This window comes from Nerophis lumbriciformis, linkage group LG27, assembly GCF_033978685.3.
Source record: "Nerophis lumbriciformis linkage group LG27, RoL_Nlum_v2.1, whole genome shotgun sequence".
Lineage (NCBI taxonomy): Eukaryota > Metazoa > Chordata > Actinopteri > Syngnathiformes > Syngnathidae > Nerophis > Nerophis lumbriciformis.
Genome location: NC_084574.2, coordinates 1545666 through 1562854, shown reverse-complemented (window position 1 = coordinate 1562854; position 17189 = coordinate 1545666). Strand labels below are relative to the sequence as shown.

The following is a 17189-nucleotide window of genomic DNA, read 5'->3' as shown; positions in this document are numbered from 1 at the left end:
ATATATATATATACCGTATTTTCCGCACTATAAGGCGCACCTAAAAATCACAAATTTTCTCAAAAGCTGACAGTGCGCCTTATAACCCGGTGCGCTTTATATATGGATTAATATTAAGATTCATTTTCATAAAGTTTCGGTCTCGCAACTACGGTAAACAGCCGCCATCTTTTTTCCCCGTGGAAGAGGAAGTGCTTCTTCTTCTACGCAAGCAACCGCCAAGGTAAGCACCCGCCCCCATAGAACAGGAAGCGCTTCTTCTTCTACTGTAAGCAACCACCCGCCCGCGTAAAAGAAGAAGAAGCGCGCGGATATTACGTTTCATTTCCTTTGTGTGTTTACATCTGTAAAGACCACAAAATGGCTCCTACTAAGCGACAGGTTTCCGGTTCATGAAAAGACGCAATCTCTCCATCCGCACACGGACTACTATTTCACAGCAACTGCCTAAAGACTTTCAAGAAAAGCTGGCTACTTTCCGTGCATATTGTAAAAACAAGATAGCTGAAAAAAAGATCCGGCCAGAGAACATTATCAACATGGACGAGGTTCCACTGACTTTTGATATTCCTGTGAACCGCACTGTGGATACAACGGGAGCACGTACGGTGAATATTCGCACCACAGGGAATGAGAAGTCATCCTTCACTGTGGTTCTAGATTGCCATGCTAATGGCCAGAAACTTCCACCCATGGTGATATTCAAAAGGAAGACCTTGCCAAAAGAGACCTTTCCAGCCGGCGTCATCATAAAAGCTAACTCGAAGGGATGGATGGATGAAGAAAAGATGAGCGAGTGGTTAAGGGAAGTTTACGCGAAGAGGCCGGGTGGCTTTTTTCACGCAGCTCCGTCCATGTTGATATACGACTCCATGCGCGCCCACATCACGCTGGTTTTTAATATATTATTAAAGTTTGACTGACCTATCTGACTGTTTTTTTGACATTCCTTTAGCGCAGTTAGATGCGGCTTATAACACGGGGCGGCTTATAGGTGGACAAAGTTTTGAAATATGCCGTTCATTGAAGGCGCGGCTTATAACCCAGGGCGCCTTATGGTGCGGAAAATACGGTATATATAAAAGAGCTGTTCAAAAGACTGGTTTATTTTTATGATCAGTTATACGATGTGGAGCAGAATCATTGAAATTGACATAATTACTCCAAGTGGGAAATACCGGTACTTACTATAATCTACTTTTGTCGTCATTGTAAACGTTCATAAGGCAGTGCCATGTTTCCAGTGACCTCACTAGTTAGAATTTTCTCTCACCTAAAAACCTCCAGCATGAGATCATTTTAACAATACAGAAAATACTATTAAAATGCATTAATATAATTTTTTTTTTTAATAACAAAAATGAAATTATAGTTAGGACACAATAACAATTTAATACATAACACTATCTTGTGTGTAATCTTGAATTATTACATATACGTGTTGTCGGAGGCAGATATTTACATATATCCGAATTTAAGTTGTACTTCTTCCATTTCTTTGTCATATTTGAAAACAGCTCGTGTTTTCCATTTCTTCTCTTGATGCTCTGTCAGCAAGTATACTGTGTGTGTTAACCTTGAGTTCTTTGGAATGTATTATGACTAGGGAGACGTTGTGCTTGTATTATGGCTAGGGAGGGGGAAAGAAAGAGGGGTTTTTGGCGTTGGGAAGACAGACCATTTTGGGAGGCGCGATAGAATGTTCTAGGGTTAGACTGGTCTCAAAATGTATATTGGCAAAGCTTTGAAAATATACAACAAAATACCTATTCTGTCTCTGGTGGTTTTTCAACTCAGCTTTAAGTGTCGTAAAGAGCTTGGGAGCGAATTGTGACTTGAATTCCCTGGGAGGAACAACTGGTCCAAAACGCAGCAGTGTGTGTTAATGTAGATGCCATTTTTTAAATGTAATATGGATGGACTTTTCTGGGTCTTTGTCCATCCAGCAGCGGTAGAAAATGGATGGATGGATGGACAAAGATCCAGAAAAGTACATCCATATTACATTTAAAAAATGGCATCTACATTAATATGTACAACAGTTGTTTTATTACACATAATGTGTCACATGAAAATACCTGATCATTTGTCATTAGGAACTTTTGTCTGGCCATGTTCCTCCTACTGCATTTGTTTCATTGACAACTTTTTCATTGTATTTTATGTCGGGCCCAACTTTTGGGAAAAGTATTGACTCCATTTCCATTTCATACGATCATACAAGAGCAGTGGTGTCTGCCACAGGCATGTACAACTAAACTATGCAGAGAATAATATTGGTTATATACACATTTAAGCATGGTTTATTTTCTAGTAATGTGGGATTTAGCTGGACCTGCAGTAAAAAAATAGCTCCCAATCAGATTGCTTGCAACTGGGAATTAGTTCTTATCCTTCACTTAGTCATTCAAGACTAGATTTGTCCGACATCACATCGTTATTAGCTTCCCCCTACAGCACAGGTGGAGGAAATCATTTGATCCTTTAATGTTAAGAGAAAAATGTACTGCATAAAATCATTTTAATCTGTGCATTTGTTGTAAACAAATACAGTAATTATACATTTATACTCTTATTTAGGGTTACAAACTTTCTCATAACTGCACCGGGGTTCTCAATGACACTTGTGCCCTACAGGTTTAAGACCAGAATAATTATTAGACTTTTGCTACATGTCACACCTACTTTTACACTTTATAAAATCATAAAAAAGGCAAAGTTTTTTTTTTTTAAACAAGTTTAGGTGCAGTATAACTTGACTTGATAGTATTCGGTTGCATTTAAAAGAAAAGCTGCTCAAATGATCAAAACCTTAAAAACATTCACACAACCTCTTGTGAGAAGTCTTTAACCTCTTAAAGCCCAAGCTGTTTACATGTTTTTTCCCCCTCTTTGCTATTTGGGCTTATTGGACTCTAATTAGAATAAAAACTAAGAATCATCTTTTGATATGATGTACTTAGTTCATAAGTACACAAACATCTGCTTCATGTTTAGTGACATGCTAATTCTTATTCTTTACACTTTTTTTCCTCCAAATTCCATTGTATGTTATACTCTTCTGACACCACCAGATGGCAGTATAAGTGTCCACATAAGTGGCCATAAGACCCCAATTCAGTAGTGTACACAATTTTGGAAATAAGAGCTAAAAGGTGGCCACTAAGCCTTTAGAGGTTTATAATCAAAGATTCCAGTGAACCAACAACCTTACATGAGCACTTGAAACAGAACTTTATGCCATTTAGTTTATTAGAAACTAATCTAATAGTTAATTTCATAGTTTACACTTTGCATGTGCAGCCACAGACACTTCATCTTATAAACCTGGGAGATAGAAAAAAAGAAAAAAAAAAGCAGGTTAATACAATGAATTAGACTCAAACTAGAACCAGCAAAACTATTAAAGACTTACTGCCAAGTCAATAGTTTGGTCACCTGTGGCATTTCCACAGACATCATTTAAGTGTTGGACTTGTGGCCCTCACTGAACATCTAGTGGAGGAAAAATTAGAGATGAGCAATTTCACCTGAAATCTACTTTGTCATACATTTAGCATATTTTCAAAAGGTTACAAAGGCTGCCAATTTGGCTGCTAATGTGTGCTAACATATTTGATCATCTACTTGTTAATATCTGGTTACTGTAACACAATTCCTTCTACACATCTGTTAAAATGTAAAACATTTATTCTTCTGTTGGTATACTTAACATTAGTTTTGGCCTATATTATAAATGTACCGGTAGTTAAAATTATATTATACAAATACTCGCATTGATTTCAAATGTTCAAGATCCTTGAACAGTGACATGTTTTAATCATTGCGCAACAGTATCAATTGAAATATTTTAACTATTTTCTTGCAACATTCAATAAGTGGGTGACATTGTTATCACCAGGAAAGATGAGGTCACCTACCTACCACTTTCCTGTGATAAAATGGCAACCAAGGTCATCAAAAAGGTCAACCAACCAACCGAGATTTCTCTACAGAATCTCTTCTCTGGTCAACAAAAGCACCATGAAGATTCTAGCGGGAACTCTCATTCAACCCTTTTTTGATTACACATGCACCTCCTGGTACCCTAGCACCCCCAAAACCCTCAAATCTAAACTCCAAACATCCCAGAACAAGCTAGTCAGATTACTTCTAGACCTCCACCCCCACTTCTCCAAAGTGGGCTGGCTCAGGGTGGAGGACAGAGTCAAACAACTTGCACTGAGCCTGGTCTATAAAATCCGCTACACCTCCCTGATACCGAAGTACATGTCAAACAACTTCCTTAACGTAAATGACCGCCATAACCACAACACCAGGGGGAGCTCCACTAACCACGTTAAACCCAGATTCCCATCTAACAAAGGTCTTAAGTCATTCTCCTTCTATGCCACATCAATATGGAATGCACTCCCAACCGGTGTAAAAGAAAGGGCATCTCTATCCTCCTTCAAAACCGCAATAAAAGAACACCTCCAGGCAACTTCAACCCTTGACTAACACCCTCCCTTCCACATCCCCAGATTGTAAAAAACCAACTGTATATACTTGTTCTTATGCTTTCTGAACTCACTATGTCCACTACTTGCTGTACATATCCTACCATGTCACACCTACACTGTTTCAATGTCCATTTCTCTGATGATGCAATTGTTGACTGAAGTGTTGATATCAACTAAACCCTCCTCATCCCACCCCCTGGATTGTAAATGTAAATAATTCAATGTATATACTCTGATGATTACCTTGTGTGATGACTGTATTTTGATGATAGTATATATTTGTACCATGAATTGATTTACGTGGACCCCGACTTAAACAAGCGGCTAACGGGCTAGGATAGACTGACCATACGTCCTCTTTTCACCGGACATGTCCTCCTTTGCGGAGCTGTCAGGGCAGAGTTTCTTAAATGCCTCAAAAAAACCCTAACTCATTTTGAGTTAGGGTTGCGTGTATTTTCAATGTACATTCAGGGTTAAAAACAAAACAGCAGCATTGGTGAGGGAGGGGCAGAGACAGAGAGAGAGAGAGAGAGTAATGATAAACGCGCATGCGTCGCCAGGCTCTGCTTTTTATCCATAGATTTATCACATTTTATTTTTTATTATCTATAGCAGAGGTGTCAAAAGTGTGCCCCGAAGGCCATTTGCGGCCCACAGCTAATGTTTTTAAAAGGCCCACGGCACATTCTAAAAATACTATTAAAATAAACAAAAACATAACAAAAGTGAAATAAAAAAGCTTAAAGGTTAAATGTCATTTAGAAAAAGTTGCAATGTTGACTAATAAAACAAAGCTGTTTTTTTTCTTTCAAACTGTCATTGCTCAAAACATAATATTGAATCAAAATCAATGTTATTATGAATTATTGACCTATCCAAGGTTCCCATTACTTCACATCAAATATTACCGTATTTTCCGCACCATAAGGCGCCCTGGGTTATAAGCCGCGCCTTCAACGAACGGCATATTTCAAAACTTTGTCCACCTATAAGCCGCCCCGTGTTATAAGCCGCATCTAACTGCGCTAAAGGGAATGTCAAAAAAACAGTCAGATAGGTCAGTCAAACTTCAATAATATATTAAAAACCAGCGTGATGTGGGCGCGCATGGAGTCGTATATCAACATGGACGGAGCTGCGTGAAAAAAGCCACCCGGCCTCTTCGCGTAAACTTCCCTTAACCACTCGCTCATCTTTTCTTCATCCATCCATCCCTTCGAGTTAGCTTTTATGATGACGCCGGCTGGAAAGGTCTCTTTTGGCAAGGTCTTCCTTTTGAATATCACCATGTGTGGAAGTTTCTGGCCATTAGCATGGCAAGCTAGAACCACAGTGAAGGATGACTTCTCATTCCCTGTGGTGCGAATATTCACCGTACGTGCTCCCGTTGTATCCACAGTGCGGTTCACAGGAATATCAAAAGTCAGTGGAACCTCGTCCATGTTGATAATGTTCTCTGGCCGGATCTTTTTTTCAGCTATCTTGTTTTTACAATATGCACGGAAAGTAGCCAGCTTTTCTTGAAAGTCTTTAGGCAGTTGCTGTGAAATAGTAGTCCATGTGCGGATGGAGAGATTGCGTCTTTTCATGAACCGGAAACCTGTCGCTTAGTAGGAGCCATTTTGTGGTCTTTACAGATGTAAACACACAAAGGAAATGAAACGTAATATCCGCGCGCTTCTTCTTCTTCTTCTTCTTCTACGGGGGCGGGTGGTTGCTTACAGTAGAAGAAGAAGCGCTTCCTCTTCTATGGGGGCGGGTGCTTACCTTGGCGGTTGCTTGCCGTAGAAGAAGAAGCGCTTCCGCTTCTACGGGGAAAAAAGATGGCGGCTGTTTACCGTAGTTGCGAGACCTAAACTTTATGTAAATGAATCTTAATATTAATCCATATATAAAGCGCACCGGGTTATAAGCCGCACTGTCAGCTTTTGAGTAAATTTGTGGTTTTTAGGTGCGGCTAATAGTGCGGAAAATACGGTACACTAAAAAATATTTTTGGTGGAAGATTTTGCAAATTTGGTAAATAACCAAAAAATGTATATTTTGTTGTTTTCTTACTGTACCGAAAATGAACCGAGACCTCTAAACCGAGGTACGTACCGAACCGACATTGTGTACCGTTACACCCCTAATCCTTAGTATTGTAAAGCTACAATTGGGTTGAAGTTTCTTTATTTTCTTTTATGACAATGACTAAAATGTGATTTTTTTTTTAAAATAGATCAATATTGAAATACATTTTTATGAGGACATCACTGCACATACAAGTCTTAGTAGACCAGCAGCTAAGAAGAGCTTTTGTAACTTGTTTTGAAAAGGGTTTATCATTTACATACCAAATATATATTTGGAGAATAGATTCATGGAGGTACCAAAAGAATAGCTCTACTACGTTATATCATTTATATAGGCGCAATCCCCTCTAGCTGTAGTTCAGCTGTCAGAATTGGAAGCATCAACTCACCAACTAGGTCCCATTTTGACCAGCAGGTGGACGAATCCCATCCTAAATGCAGCATTCAGTCTGTAAACATTATAGCAAACATTTACAAAGCAATCCATTGCATATTTTCACACACAACAGTAAAAAAAAAAAAGCCTCAGGATTAAAGTAAGAATCATAAACTGTAGTCCAGCTGTCATAGTAGGTGTCAGAAAAGTATTGTATAAATGTCATCATTGGCTTCATTTTCATTAAATGTGTATGACAACAACTCACCAGCTCTCATGTCACCAACTCGTCCTCATGGGAACTTCCCTGTGTTGTGCAATCTGAGTACAAAATAGGCCAACATGTAAGACTGGAAATATAAATGCAGTATACATTTAATACCATCACAAAGCCTCAGTATGATCAAAATGGAATCACAAGCTGTAGTCCAGCTGTCATAGTAGGTGTCAGAAAAGTATTTTATAAATGTCATCATTGGCTTCATTTTCATTAAATGTGTATGACAACAACTCACCAGCTCTCATGTCACCAACTCATCCTCATGGGAACTTCCCTGCGTTGTGCAATCTGAGTACAAAATAGGCCAACATGTAAGACTGGAAACAAATGCAGTATACATTTAATATCATCACTAAGCCTCAGTATGATCAAAATGGAATCAAAAGCTGTAGTCCAGCTGTCATAGTAGGTGTCAGAAAAGTTGTTTTGATTTGTCATCATTGGCTCAGACTCTACACAACACTTTTTATCAACAACTCACCAGCTCGCCAATCCAGTCGTCCATTTATCAAGTTGGAACATTCTTTGTATGGGACTTTGTTGTGCAAGATGCAATCTATACAAGTCAAAAAAGGGGAAAAATTGGCACAGTTTTTCACACTAAACAGTAACATACCTGCCAACTTTTGAAATCAGAAAAACCTAGTAGCCAGGGTCCAGGGGCCGCAGGCCCCGGTAGGTCCAGGACAAAGTCCTGGTGGGGGGTTCAGGGGGGCGAACCGACGCAAAATGATTATTAGCATTCAGACAGGTTAAAATGTTGCTAAAACCATCACTTTTCTATCAGTCACAGTGACTTTTCAAAACAAAAATATTACAGCAAAAATCATATGGGTTGATTGACATGTTTATTCTGTAAGCTAACTTCAATAGTTTGAAATTATTTTGACAGTTAATGCCAGTTATCCTGTCAACCTTTCACAAGACTTCAATTTGTTAATTGAAAGTATAAACACTTTTTACAGTAAACAAATGGTAAAACAGTACTAAACAATTCCATTAAAAAAAAAAATTGGTGTCATTATTAACTTTCTGTCCAAGCTTGTATAATCTACTGCCTTGTTCAATTGTAAAAAATATTCTGTGCCTAAAATTCACATTTCTATCACAATTATCATACTATAAACATGGTAAGCTAACTTCATTAAAATTAATAGTCCTGTCAATAGCATGGAATTACAATTCAAATGTAGTTTTTTTGTAAGCCTTTCAATTTACATGGCTAATTCCTCCGTGTCCGATCGAAAAATCTTGTCTGCACAAGGTGCAATTCGCGTAGTTTTCACCCTTTTTGGAACGGATAATTATTCCCGGATAGGCTTTTGAATATTTTTCACGGAATGACTGCAGTTTTCTTTTCGGTTTAAGATTCGTTTGCGATTTTTCTCCGGCTGATTCCATGATCGTTCGCTCGTTTGGAAACAATGGCAACTGGTGCCTCGTGCTTGGCAGCGGTGCTATAAATAGCCTCGCGCATGGCATTCGGAATGGCTCGATAGGAAGTTACGGGAAGCAGTGTCGATTGTCATTGTTGTTACGCGATTTCGTGAATAAAACTTAAAAAAATAAAATAAAAATTTAATTAATGAAAAAACTTATTTTTTATCACTGCAACCGTAACCCGGAATAGGTTGATGAAAACCGTACTAATTACGGGAAAACCGGAGTAGTTGGCAGGTATGCAGTAATGAAGCCTCAGAGTTAAAATTAGAATCACAAGCTGTAGTCCAGCTGTCATAGTAGGTGTCAGAAAAGTATTGTATAAATGTCATCATTGGCTTCGTTTTCATTAAATGTGTATGACAACAACTCACCAGCTCTCATGTCACCAACTCATCCTCATGGGAACTTCCCTGCGTTGTGCAATCTGAGTACAAAATAGGCCAACATGTAAGACTGGAAACAAATGCAGTATACATTTAATACCATCACAAAGCCTCAGTATGATCAAAATGGAATCACAAGCTGTAGTCCAGCTGTCATAGTAGGTGTCAGAAAAGTTGTTTTGATTTGTCATCATTGGCTCAGACTCTACACAACACTTTTTATCAACAACTCACCAGCTCGCCAATCCAGTCGTCCATTTATCAAGCTGGAACATTCTTTGTATGGGACTTTGTTGTGCAAGATGCAATCTATACAAGTCAAAAAAGGGGAAAAATTGTCAAATACAAACAAATGTCATCACATTATGACACTAAATAATGAAGCCTCAGCGTTACATTTAGAATCACAAGCTGTAGTTCAGCTGTCATAGTAGGTGTCAGAAAAGTTGTTTGGATTTGTCATCACCGGCTGAAATGAAACCGTTGATTATGCTACAATGGCTGGCCTTACCTTGAAGTTCTTCATAATGGTGCTTTCTTCATTTACATCAGCCTCCACTGTGGGGAAAACAGTAAAAAGATGAGTTGGCTTCAGATTAGCGTCAAAAACCTCCCAGCGGAAATTTTGATGGGCCCGCCATCTGTGCTGTGGCACACGGCAGATTGAAGCTAAAACAAAGTTAGCATGCTAACGTCGGCTTGTTATGTAATGGGAACAGCCACATATCAAAACAGACTAATGATCCACAAGGGAAATTGTTCCACAGTAGCTCAGTTACAAAGGATGGAAAGTATAAAGCAGGTAGGTATAAAGTACACTAAAAATGTACCGTAGAAGCAAAAATAAAATATAACATGTAACATTGACATTATATACAGTATATGACAAGGGGTGCTCATTACGTCGATCGCGAGCTACCGGTCGATCTCGGAGGGTGTGTCAGTCGATCACCAGCCAGGCATTAAAAAAATAGTCCTAAAAATGAGCGATCATAAATCTTCACTATGACGTCACTTGATTGACATTCACGGCACCCGAGGGTCTTCTGAGAGGACGCTGGCTGCTGCCAGCTCATTAAAATTACCGACTGGAAGGCGAGAAACACTTTATTTCAACAGACTCTGGCGCCGTACCTGTTGTCAAAACTCCAAAGACCGACTGCACAGTTGCGCTAACAAAATAAGAGTCTCAAAGCTGGCGTGCACAAGCTAGCAAGCTACGGAGTTTGCCGACAATGTATTTATTGTAAAGTGTATACAAAGGAGTATAGAAGCTGGACAAATAAGATGCCAAAAACCAACCACTTTCATGTGGTATTGGACAGAAAGGAGGACTTTTTTCTCCTCCATTCGAAAATGCAGACGTTTTTAGCACCACTGTCTGATTCCTATCAATGCAAGTCATCAGAATCAGGTAATACACCAACTTATATTCTTGTCTTCATGAAAGAAAGGAATCTATATGTGTTAAACATGCCTGTATTATCTTTAAACACCTTAACTTGTTAACAATATTAACTATGTGTTAAACATGCTTGTATTATCTTTAAACACCTTTAACTTATGAACAATATTAACTATATGTGTTAAACATGCTTGTATTATCATTAAACACCTTTAACTTGTTAACAATATTAACTATATGTGTTAAACATGATTGCATTATCATTAAACACCTTTAATTTATTAACAATATTAACTATATGTGTTAAACATGCTTGCATTATCATTAAACACCTTTAACTTATTAACAAAAACATATTTCATAAATACGTAAATATAAATGATATATATGAATGAGGTAGATCCCCACGACTTGATCAATTGAAAAGTAGCTCGCCTGCAGAAAAAGTGTGAGCACCCCTGGTATATGATATAAACCTGAAAGTCGCACTGAACGAGGAATAGACTCTGACAAGAGGTTTGAGAGGTTTTTGTTAATGAGGTACAACCACTGGTTTACTCGCCCCACGCCACTGTTTGACTCATAACTTGATTAGAACAATCAGAGCTAACATGGTGTTATACACCGTTTTGTAAAACCACGCCTAGCTGCTCGGATGTTGCGAACAACAGGTTCAGTGTTCATGAGAAAAGTCCAACATAATTTAATAGTTACATTTATATTTGTAGGTTTGGCCATTGCAGTATTAACAGTCAGGTAATAAAGACCTTTATTTTATAAAAAACAAATCATTTATGTCAACTGCTGCAAAGAAAAACTTTTTTTTATATAAAAAGGGTGACAAAAAAAACGTTCATCAATAAAAATCGAATAACTTCCAAAATTTTATTTACCGTATTTTTCGGATCATAAGTCGCTCCGGAGTATAAGTTGCACCGACCGAAAATGCACGATAAAGAAGGAAAAAAAACATAAGTCGCACTAGAGTATAAGTCGCATTTTTGGGGGAAATGTATTTGATAAAAGCCAACACCAAGAATAGACATTTGAAAGGCAATTTAAAATAAAGAATAGTGAACAACAGGCTGAATAAGTGTACGTTATATGAGGCATAAATAACCAACTGGTATGTTAACGTAACATATTATGGTAAGAGTCATTCAAATAACTATAACATATAGAACATGCTATACGTTTACCAAACAATCTGTCACTCCTAATCGCTAAATCCCATGAAATCTTCTTCCTCGGTGTCGCTTCTAAACAACTCTGCCAACTCCACATATACGTCTAGTCTCTTATGTGAATGAGATAAATCTTTTGATATTTTACGGTAATGTGTTAATAATTTCACACATAAATCGCTCCAGAGTATAAATCGCAATCCCGGCCAAACTATGAAAAAAACTGCTATTTACATTAGGTTAAGTCTATGTAGCAGACATCTCTAAAGTTTCAAGTCTGTACCACAAAAACTCTGTTTAACTGGCGCTAAAAAAATGTGCTCAAAGCACATTTGGATCCGGCGGGCAAAGTTCTCGATGACCCTCCCACATTCTTCCATTGGGATCGCTCTTATTGCTGCCTTCAGATCAGGGATAGTCTGGGGGTTGTTGCCATACACCCTGTCCTTAAGGTATCCCCACAGATAAAAATCCGGGGCGTTCAAGTCCGGTGAATGCGGCGACCACTCCGGGTCACACCTGCGGCTGATCAGTCGGCTGGGGAAACAATGCTGTAGCCATGCCAATGATTCGTTTGAGGTGTGGGGGGTGGCACCATCCTGCTGGAACCACTGGAGGTCCCTGACGACCCCTCTTCGTATTTCATAACAGATGTCCTGATTGGTCGATATGTTCCTTGTGACCAATCAGGACATCTGTTATGAATGATGACGTTAACGTCATCATTCATAATGGTTATTATAAATCAAGATTCGAGACGTAGTTTATATTACGCCATAGTTGATTGGTCGATATATTCCTTGTGACCAATCAACTTCGGCGTAACAAACTACGTCTCGAATCTTGATTTAGGGTCGGAAAAAACGGGTGATAATCCCCCCCCCCCGAGATTAAAAAAGACGGAATTCCGACTTTAGACGGAAAAATCACAAGCCTGGGCAGAAAATTCACGACAAACCGTTTTTTTAATTGCAATTGAGCCGCGTGGATAGAATTCAGCCGAAAATAGGCCTAAACTATAAATGTCTTTTGTTCAGTAGTCCATGGCATCTCGACGTTGACATTTTCTAACCTTTTACAACATTAATTCTTCTTGGTAAATCTGAAAAATAATGATTTCAAAAGTTATTCGAGTTTAGGTGATGAACGCTTTTTTTTTGTGTCACCCTGTTTGTTAGCCTCCACTTTGGAACTACTTTAAAAAAAAGATTAGTAGTGATGGGTCCGGCAACACCGATGCATCGGCGCATGCGTCGAGCTCATAGAGCGAAACCCTGTGTCGGTGCGCGTACCGCTTTTAGAAAGTCACGTGACCGATCATGAGCTGTTTTGGTCACGTGACCGATACGCCAACTGTGTCGCACTGACGCCTCCTCTGTGCCCTGTGAGCGGCTCTTTTCTACAGCCAGAGAAACAAGAAAAATCGTCTAAAATGTAATACGTCGGAAAAACTTTTTTTTTTTTAATAAAAATGTGTAAAAAAATTAAAATAAAAAAATTCCCAGTCCACAATCATCCACAACACGTTCTCTTAGATTTCCATGTTATGATACATGTTCACATTATTTATTGACTGTATCTAAAAAAGATAAAAATATATTTTTATTCAAATGAAGATATGAAATAATCCTAAATGAAATACAATGACTTGGTTTATATTATTGTATATACTAGGGCAGGGGTCACCAACGCGGTGCCCGCGGTCACCAGGTAGCCCGTAAGGACCAGATGAGTCGCCCGTTCTAAAAATAGCTCAAAGAGCAGCACTTACCAGTGAGCTGCCTCTATTTTTTAAATTGTATTTATTTACTAGCAAGCTGGTCTCGCTTTGCTCGACATTTTTAATTCTAAAAGAGACAAAACTCAAATAGAATTTGAAAATCCAAGAAAATATTTTAAAGACTTGGTCTTCACTTGGAATAAGCGGTAGAAAATGGATGGATGGATGGGTCTTCACTTGTTTAAATAAATTCATTTATTTTCTACTTTGCTTCTTATTACTTTTAGAAATACAATTTTAGAGAAAAAAATACAACCTTAAAAAAGATTTTAGGATTTTTAAACAAATATACCTTTTTACCTTTTAAATTTATTCCTCTTCTTTCCTGACAATTTAAATCAATGTTCAAGTAAAAATGTTTTTTATTTATTGTAAAGAATAATAAATATTTTAGCTTCTGGTTTTTCGACAAAGAATATTTGTGAAATATTTCTTCAAACTTACTATGATTGAAATTCAAAAAAATTATTCTGGCAAATCTAGAAAATCTGTAGAATCAAATTTAAATCTTATTTCAAAGTATTTTGAATTTCTTTTAAAATTTTTGTTCTGTAAAATCTAGAAGAAATACTGATTTGTCTTTGTTAGAAATATAGCTTGGTCCAATTTGTTAAATATTCTAACAAAGTGCAGACATCAAAATTCTAAAATGTATCTTAATCAGGAAAAATTACTAATGATTTTCCATAAATGATTTTTTTAATTTTTTCAAAATAATTCAAATTAGCTAGTTTCACTCTTCTTTTTGTCGGTTGAATTTTGAATTTTAAAAAGTCGAAATTGAAGATAAACTATGTTTCAAAATGTTATTTTAATTTTTTTCATGTTTTCTCCTCTTTTAAACCGTTCAATTAAGTGTTTTTTTCATCATTTATTCTCTACAAAAAACCTTCCGTAAAAGGAAAAAAAAAATGTACGACGGAATGACAGACAGAAATACCCATTTTTTTATATATATAAATGTATTTATTTAGCTATTCTTGTTTAAATCACACTTACGTGTAACTTACAAATGACAATATATTTATTTATTTAAGTGTGTATCAAACTGGTAGCCCTTCGCATTAATCAGTACCCAAGAAGTAGTTTTTGGTTTCAAAAAGGTTGGTGACCCCTGTACTAGGGCATCAAATCAGTGTCAGTTGAGTCGGTCCATAGGTTGCCTGTAGGGATTTTTAATGTCCAGCAGATGTCAGTATTTAGTGACACAGTATCGACACAGTATCAATACAGTTTTGCAATGTGTCGAAACGCTTCATGACGCCTCATCAACCCATCACTAAAGATTAGCTTCCGGTTAGCGTCATTTAAAAAATAACAAACATGCTAGCTAACTGTTAGCTTGAGCGTCTCACAAGAATTCGCCCTTAATATCTCAACTTAAGTCACCCATTCGAGAATTAAGTGTGCAAAACAATGACAAGTCACATAAAACCCACGTTGAACGCTGTTAAAAGACCATTTAAGGCGATTTTGTTACGTCTTTCGAACACTTGCTACTGCTGAGACGCCACGTGGTCGCGTGCACTCACCTCGCCTTTCTTCTTTTCAAAGAAACCTTTAGCTGGGAAACAAATGGAGGATATTTGGACGCCATTTCCTGCCATTACGTTACAGAGAGAGACAGACTGACTAACAAGTGGCCTTTAGTGTGCGCGGTCCCCAGCAGCCGAAGTAAAGAAAGGACATGGGAGGTGCAGAGCCGAGATTTTATTTAGCTTCCGCCCGACCCAAACCGGAAATCCCGCCCCTCAACTTCCGTTAGGCTCGCGAACCACAAAATTAAGTAATAATGAAAAAATATATAATATATTGACTATATAATACTACGCATGTATAACAGTATCTCAATATGTAATAATATATATTCTACATTTAAAACGGTCGTTATTTTTGCTGTCATGGCAACAACGTGCCGGATCAAGAGGGCCAATCACGTGGGAGCTAGAGCATCATGGGAGTTGTAGTATATAACAATATTTAAGCCAGGGAAAAAAATTAGGAATAACCCATACTTGCCAACCCTCCCGAATTTTCCGGGAGACTCCCGAAATTCAGCGCCTCTCCCGAAAACCTCACGGGACAAATATTCTCCCGAAAATCTCCCGATTTTCAGCCGAGGCTGGAGGCCACGCCCCCTCCAGCTCCATGCGGACCTGAGTGAGGACAGCCTTTTTTCACGATGGGAGGACAACAGGGTGACAAGAAATAAATCATCCAGACTAGAGATAAATTGTATTATTATGTTTATCTTACCTAAAAATAAATATATTTATTAATAAAAAAATAAAAAAAATAAATACATTTTTACTATATTTTGCTAAAAACATCAAAACTAATTGTATTTTTATTTGTATTTTTTCTGACTCCTTATTACATCCAGCCATAGAATTATACATTAAAATAAACATATTTGAAATTTAATTTTAAATCATCATAATAATTCATTTAAAATGACCATATTTAATTATTAAAATAATTGCTTGTTTATCAACAACTTTAGCATTTTATTCATTACATTTTGAAGCTCTCAGAAGCCAAGTTATGTTATATTCCTTAATATTTATTTATGCAAGTTTGAAGTATCAATTATCTAAACACAGTTTTGTTTGCATATTTTCAGGATATATATATATATATATATATATATATATATATATATATATATATATGTATGTATATATATATATATATATATGTATGTATACATATATATATATATATATATATATATATATATATATATATATATATATATATATATATATATATATATATATGAAATACTTGACTTGGTGAATTCTAGTTGTCAATATACTCCTCCCCTCTTAACCACGCCCCCAACCACGCCCTGCCCCACCCCCGACCACGCCCCCACCACCCACCTCCCGAAATCGGAGGTCTCAAGGTTGGCAAGTATGGAATAACCTATCCTATAATAATAAATATGTTACCATTGCACAGTAACACTGCGTGGAACACTGCAGAGGCCACCACAGTGTATATGTTTTTATTATTATTTATTTAATAACCTATCCTATAATAATAAATATGTTAGTGTTATAATAATAAATATGTTACCATTGTGCAGTAACACTGCATGGAACACTGCAGAGGCCATCACAGTGTATATGTTTTTATTATTATTTATTTAATGGGTTGTACTTGTATAGCGCTTTTCTACCTTCAAGGTACTCAAAGCGCTTTGACACTACTTCCACATTTACCCATTCACACACACATTCACACACTGATGGAGTGTGAATCCTATAATAATAAATATGTTAGTATTATAATAATAAATATGTTACCATTGCGCAGTAACACTGCAGAGGCCACCACAGTGTATATGTTGTTTTTATTATTTATCCCTTTGTAGCTGTGGCAACACTAAATGTGTGTGAATGTTGTCTATCTGTGTTGGCCCTGTGATGAGGTGGCGACTTGTCCAGGGTGTACGCCGCCTTCCGCCCGAATGCAGCTGAGATAGGCTCCAGCACCCTCCGTGACCCCCCCCCCCCAAAAAGGGACAAGCGGTAGAAAATGGATGTATTGTTGTAGAAATGGCTGGTTGCATCAGCTCTGCTCTTTTAATGTCTTTAATGTCCTTTGATGTTTGATGTTTCCCTCTTACACACATTATTTTGTGTGCTATGGCTATGAGGTTTTTTTCTTCTTCCTCGGCCTCAGTCTGGACCCTCTCCAGGGGCCCAGGCTTACACGGAATTTTTTTTCTCCCCCCCCCCCCCACAGTGTTT

General features: G+C 37.6%; 6 non-coding genes across 6 annotated transcripts; all 6 read right to left on the bottom strand.

The window, feature by feature from the left end:
* Positions 1–7100: 7100 nt before the first annotated feature.
* On the bottom strand, positions 7101–7190 carry LOC133570404 (small nucleolar RNA SNORD60). Its single transcript, XR_009810171.2, has one exon. It is a non-coding gene; the product is annotated as a small nucleolar RNA SNORD60 (small nucleolar RNA).
* A 155-nt stretch (positions 7191–7345) lies between these two features.
* LOC133570406 (small nucleolar RNA SNORD60) lies at positions 7346–7437 on the bottom strand. The gene has a single exon (XR_009810173.1). It is a non-coding gene; the product is annotated as a small nucleolar RNA SNORD60 (small nucleolar RNA).
* Positions 7438–7590: 153 nt separating this feature from the next.
* Positions 7591–7682, bottom strand: LOC133570407 (small nucleolar RNA SNORD60). The gene has a single exon (XR_009810174.1). It is a non-coding gene; the product is annotated as a small nucleolar RNA SNORD60 (small nucleolar RNA).
* A 1244-nt stretch (positions 7683–8926) lies between these two features.
* Positions 8927–9016, bottom strand: LOC133570403 (small nucleolar RNA SNORD60). The gene has a single exon (XR_009810170.1). It is a non-coding gene; the product is annotated as a small nucleolar RNA SNORD60 (small nucleolar RNA).
* A 153-nt stretch (positions 9017–9169) lies between these two features.
* Positions 9170–9261, bottom strand: LOC133570408 (small nucleolar RNA SNORD60). The gene has a single exon (XR_009810175.2). It is a non-coding gene; the product is annotated as a small nucleolar RNA SNORD60 (small nucleolar RNA).
* Positions 9262–9443: 182 nt separating this feature from the next.
* LOC133570405 (small nucleolar RNA SNORD60) lies at positions 9444–9533 on the bottom strand. The gene has a single exon (XR_009810172.2). It is a non-coding gene; the product is annotated as a small nucleolar RNA SNORD60 (small nucleolar RNA).
* Positions 9534–17189: the final 7656 nt, after the last annotated feature.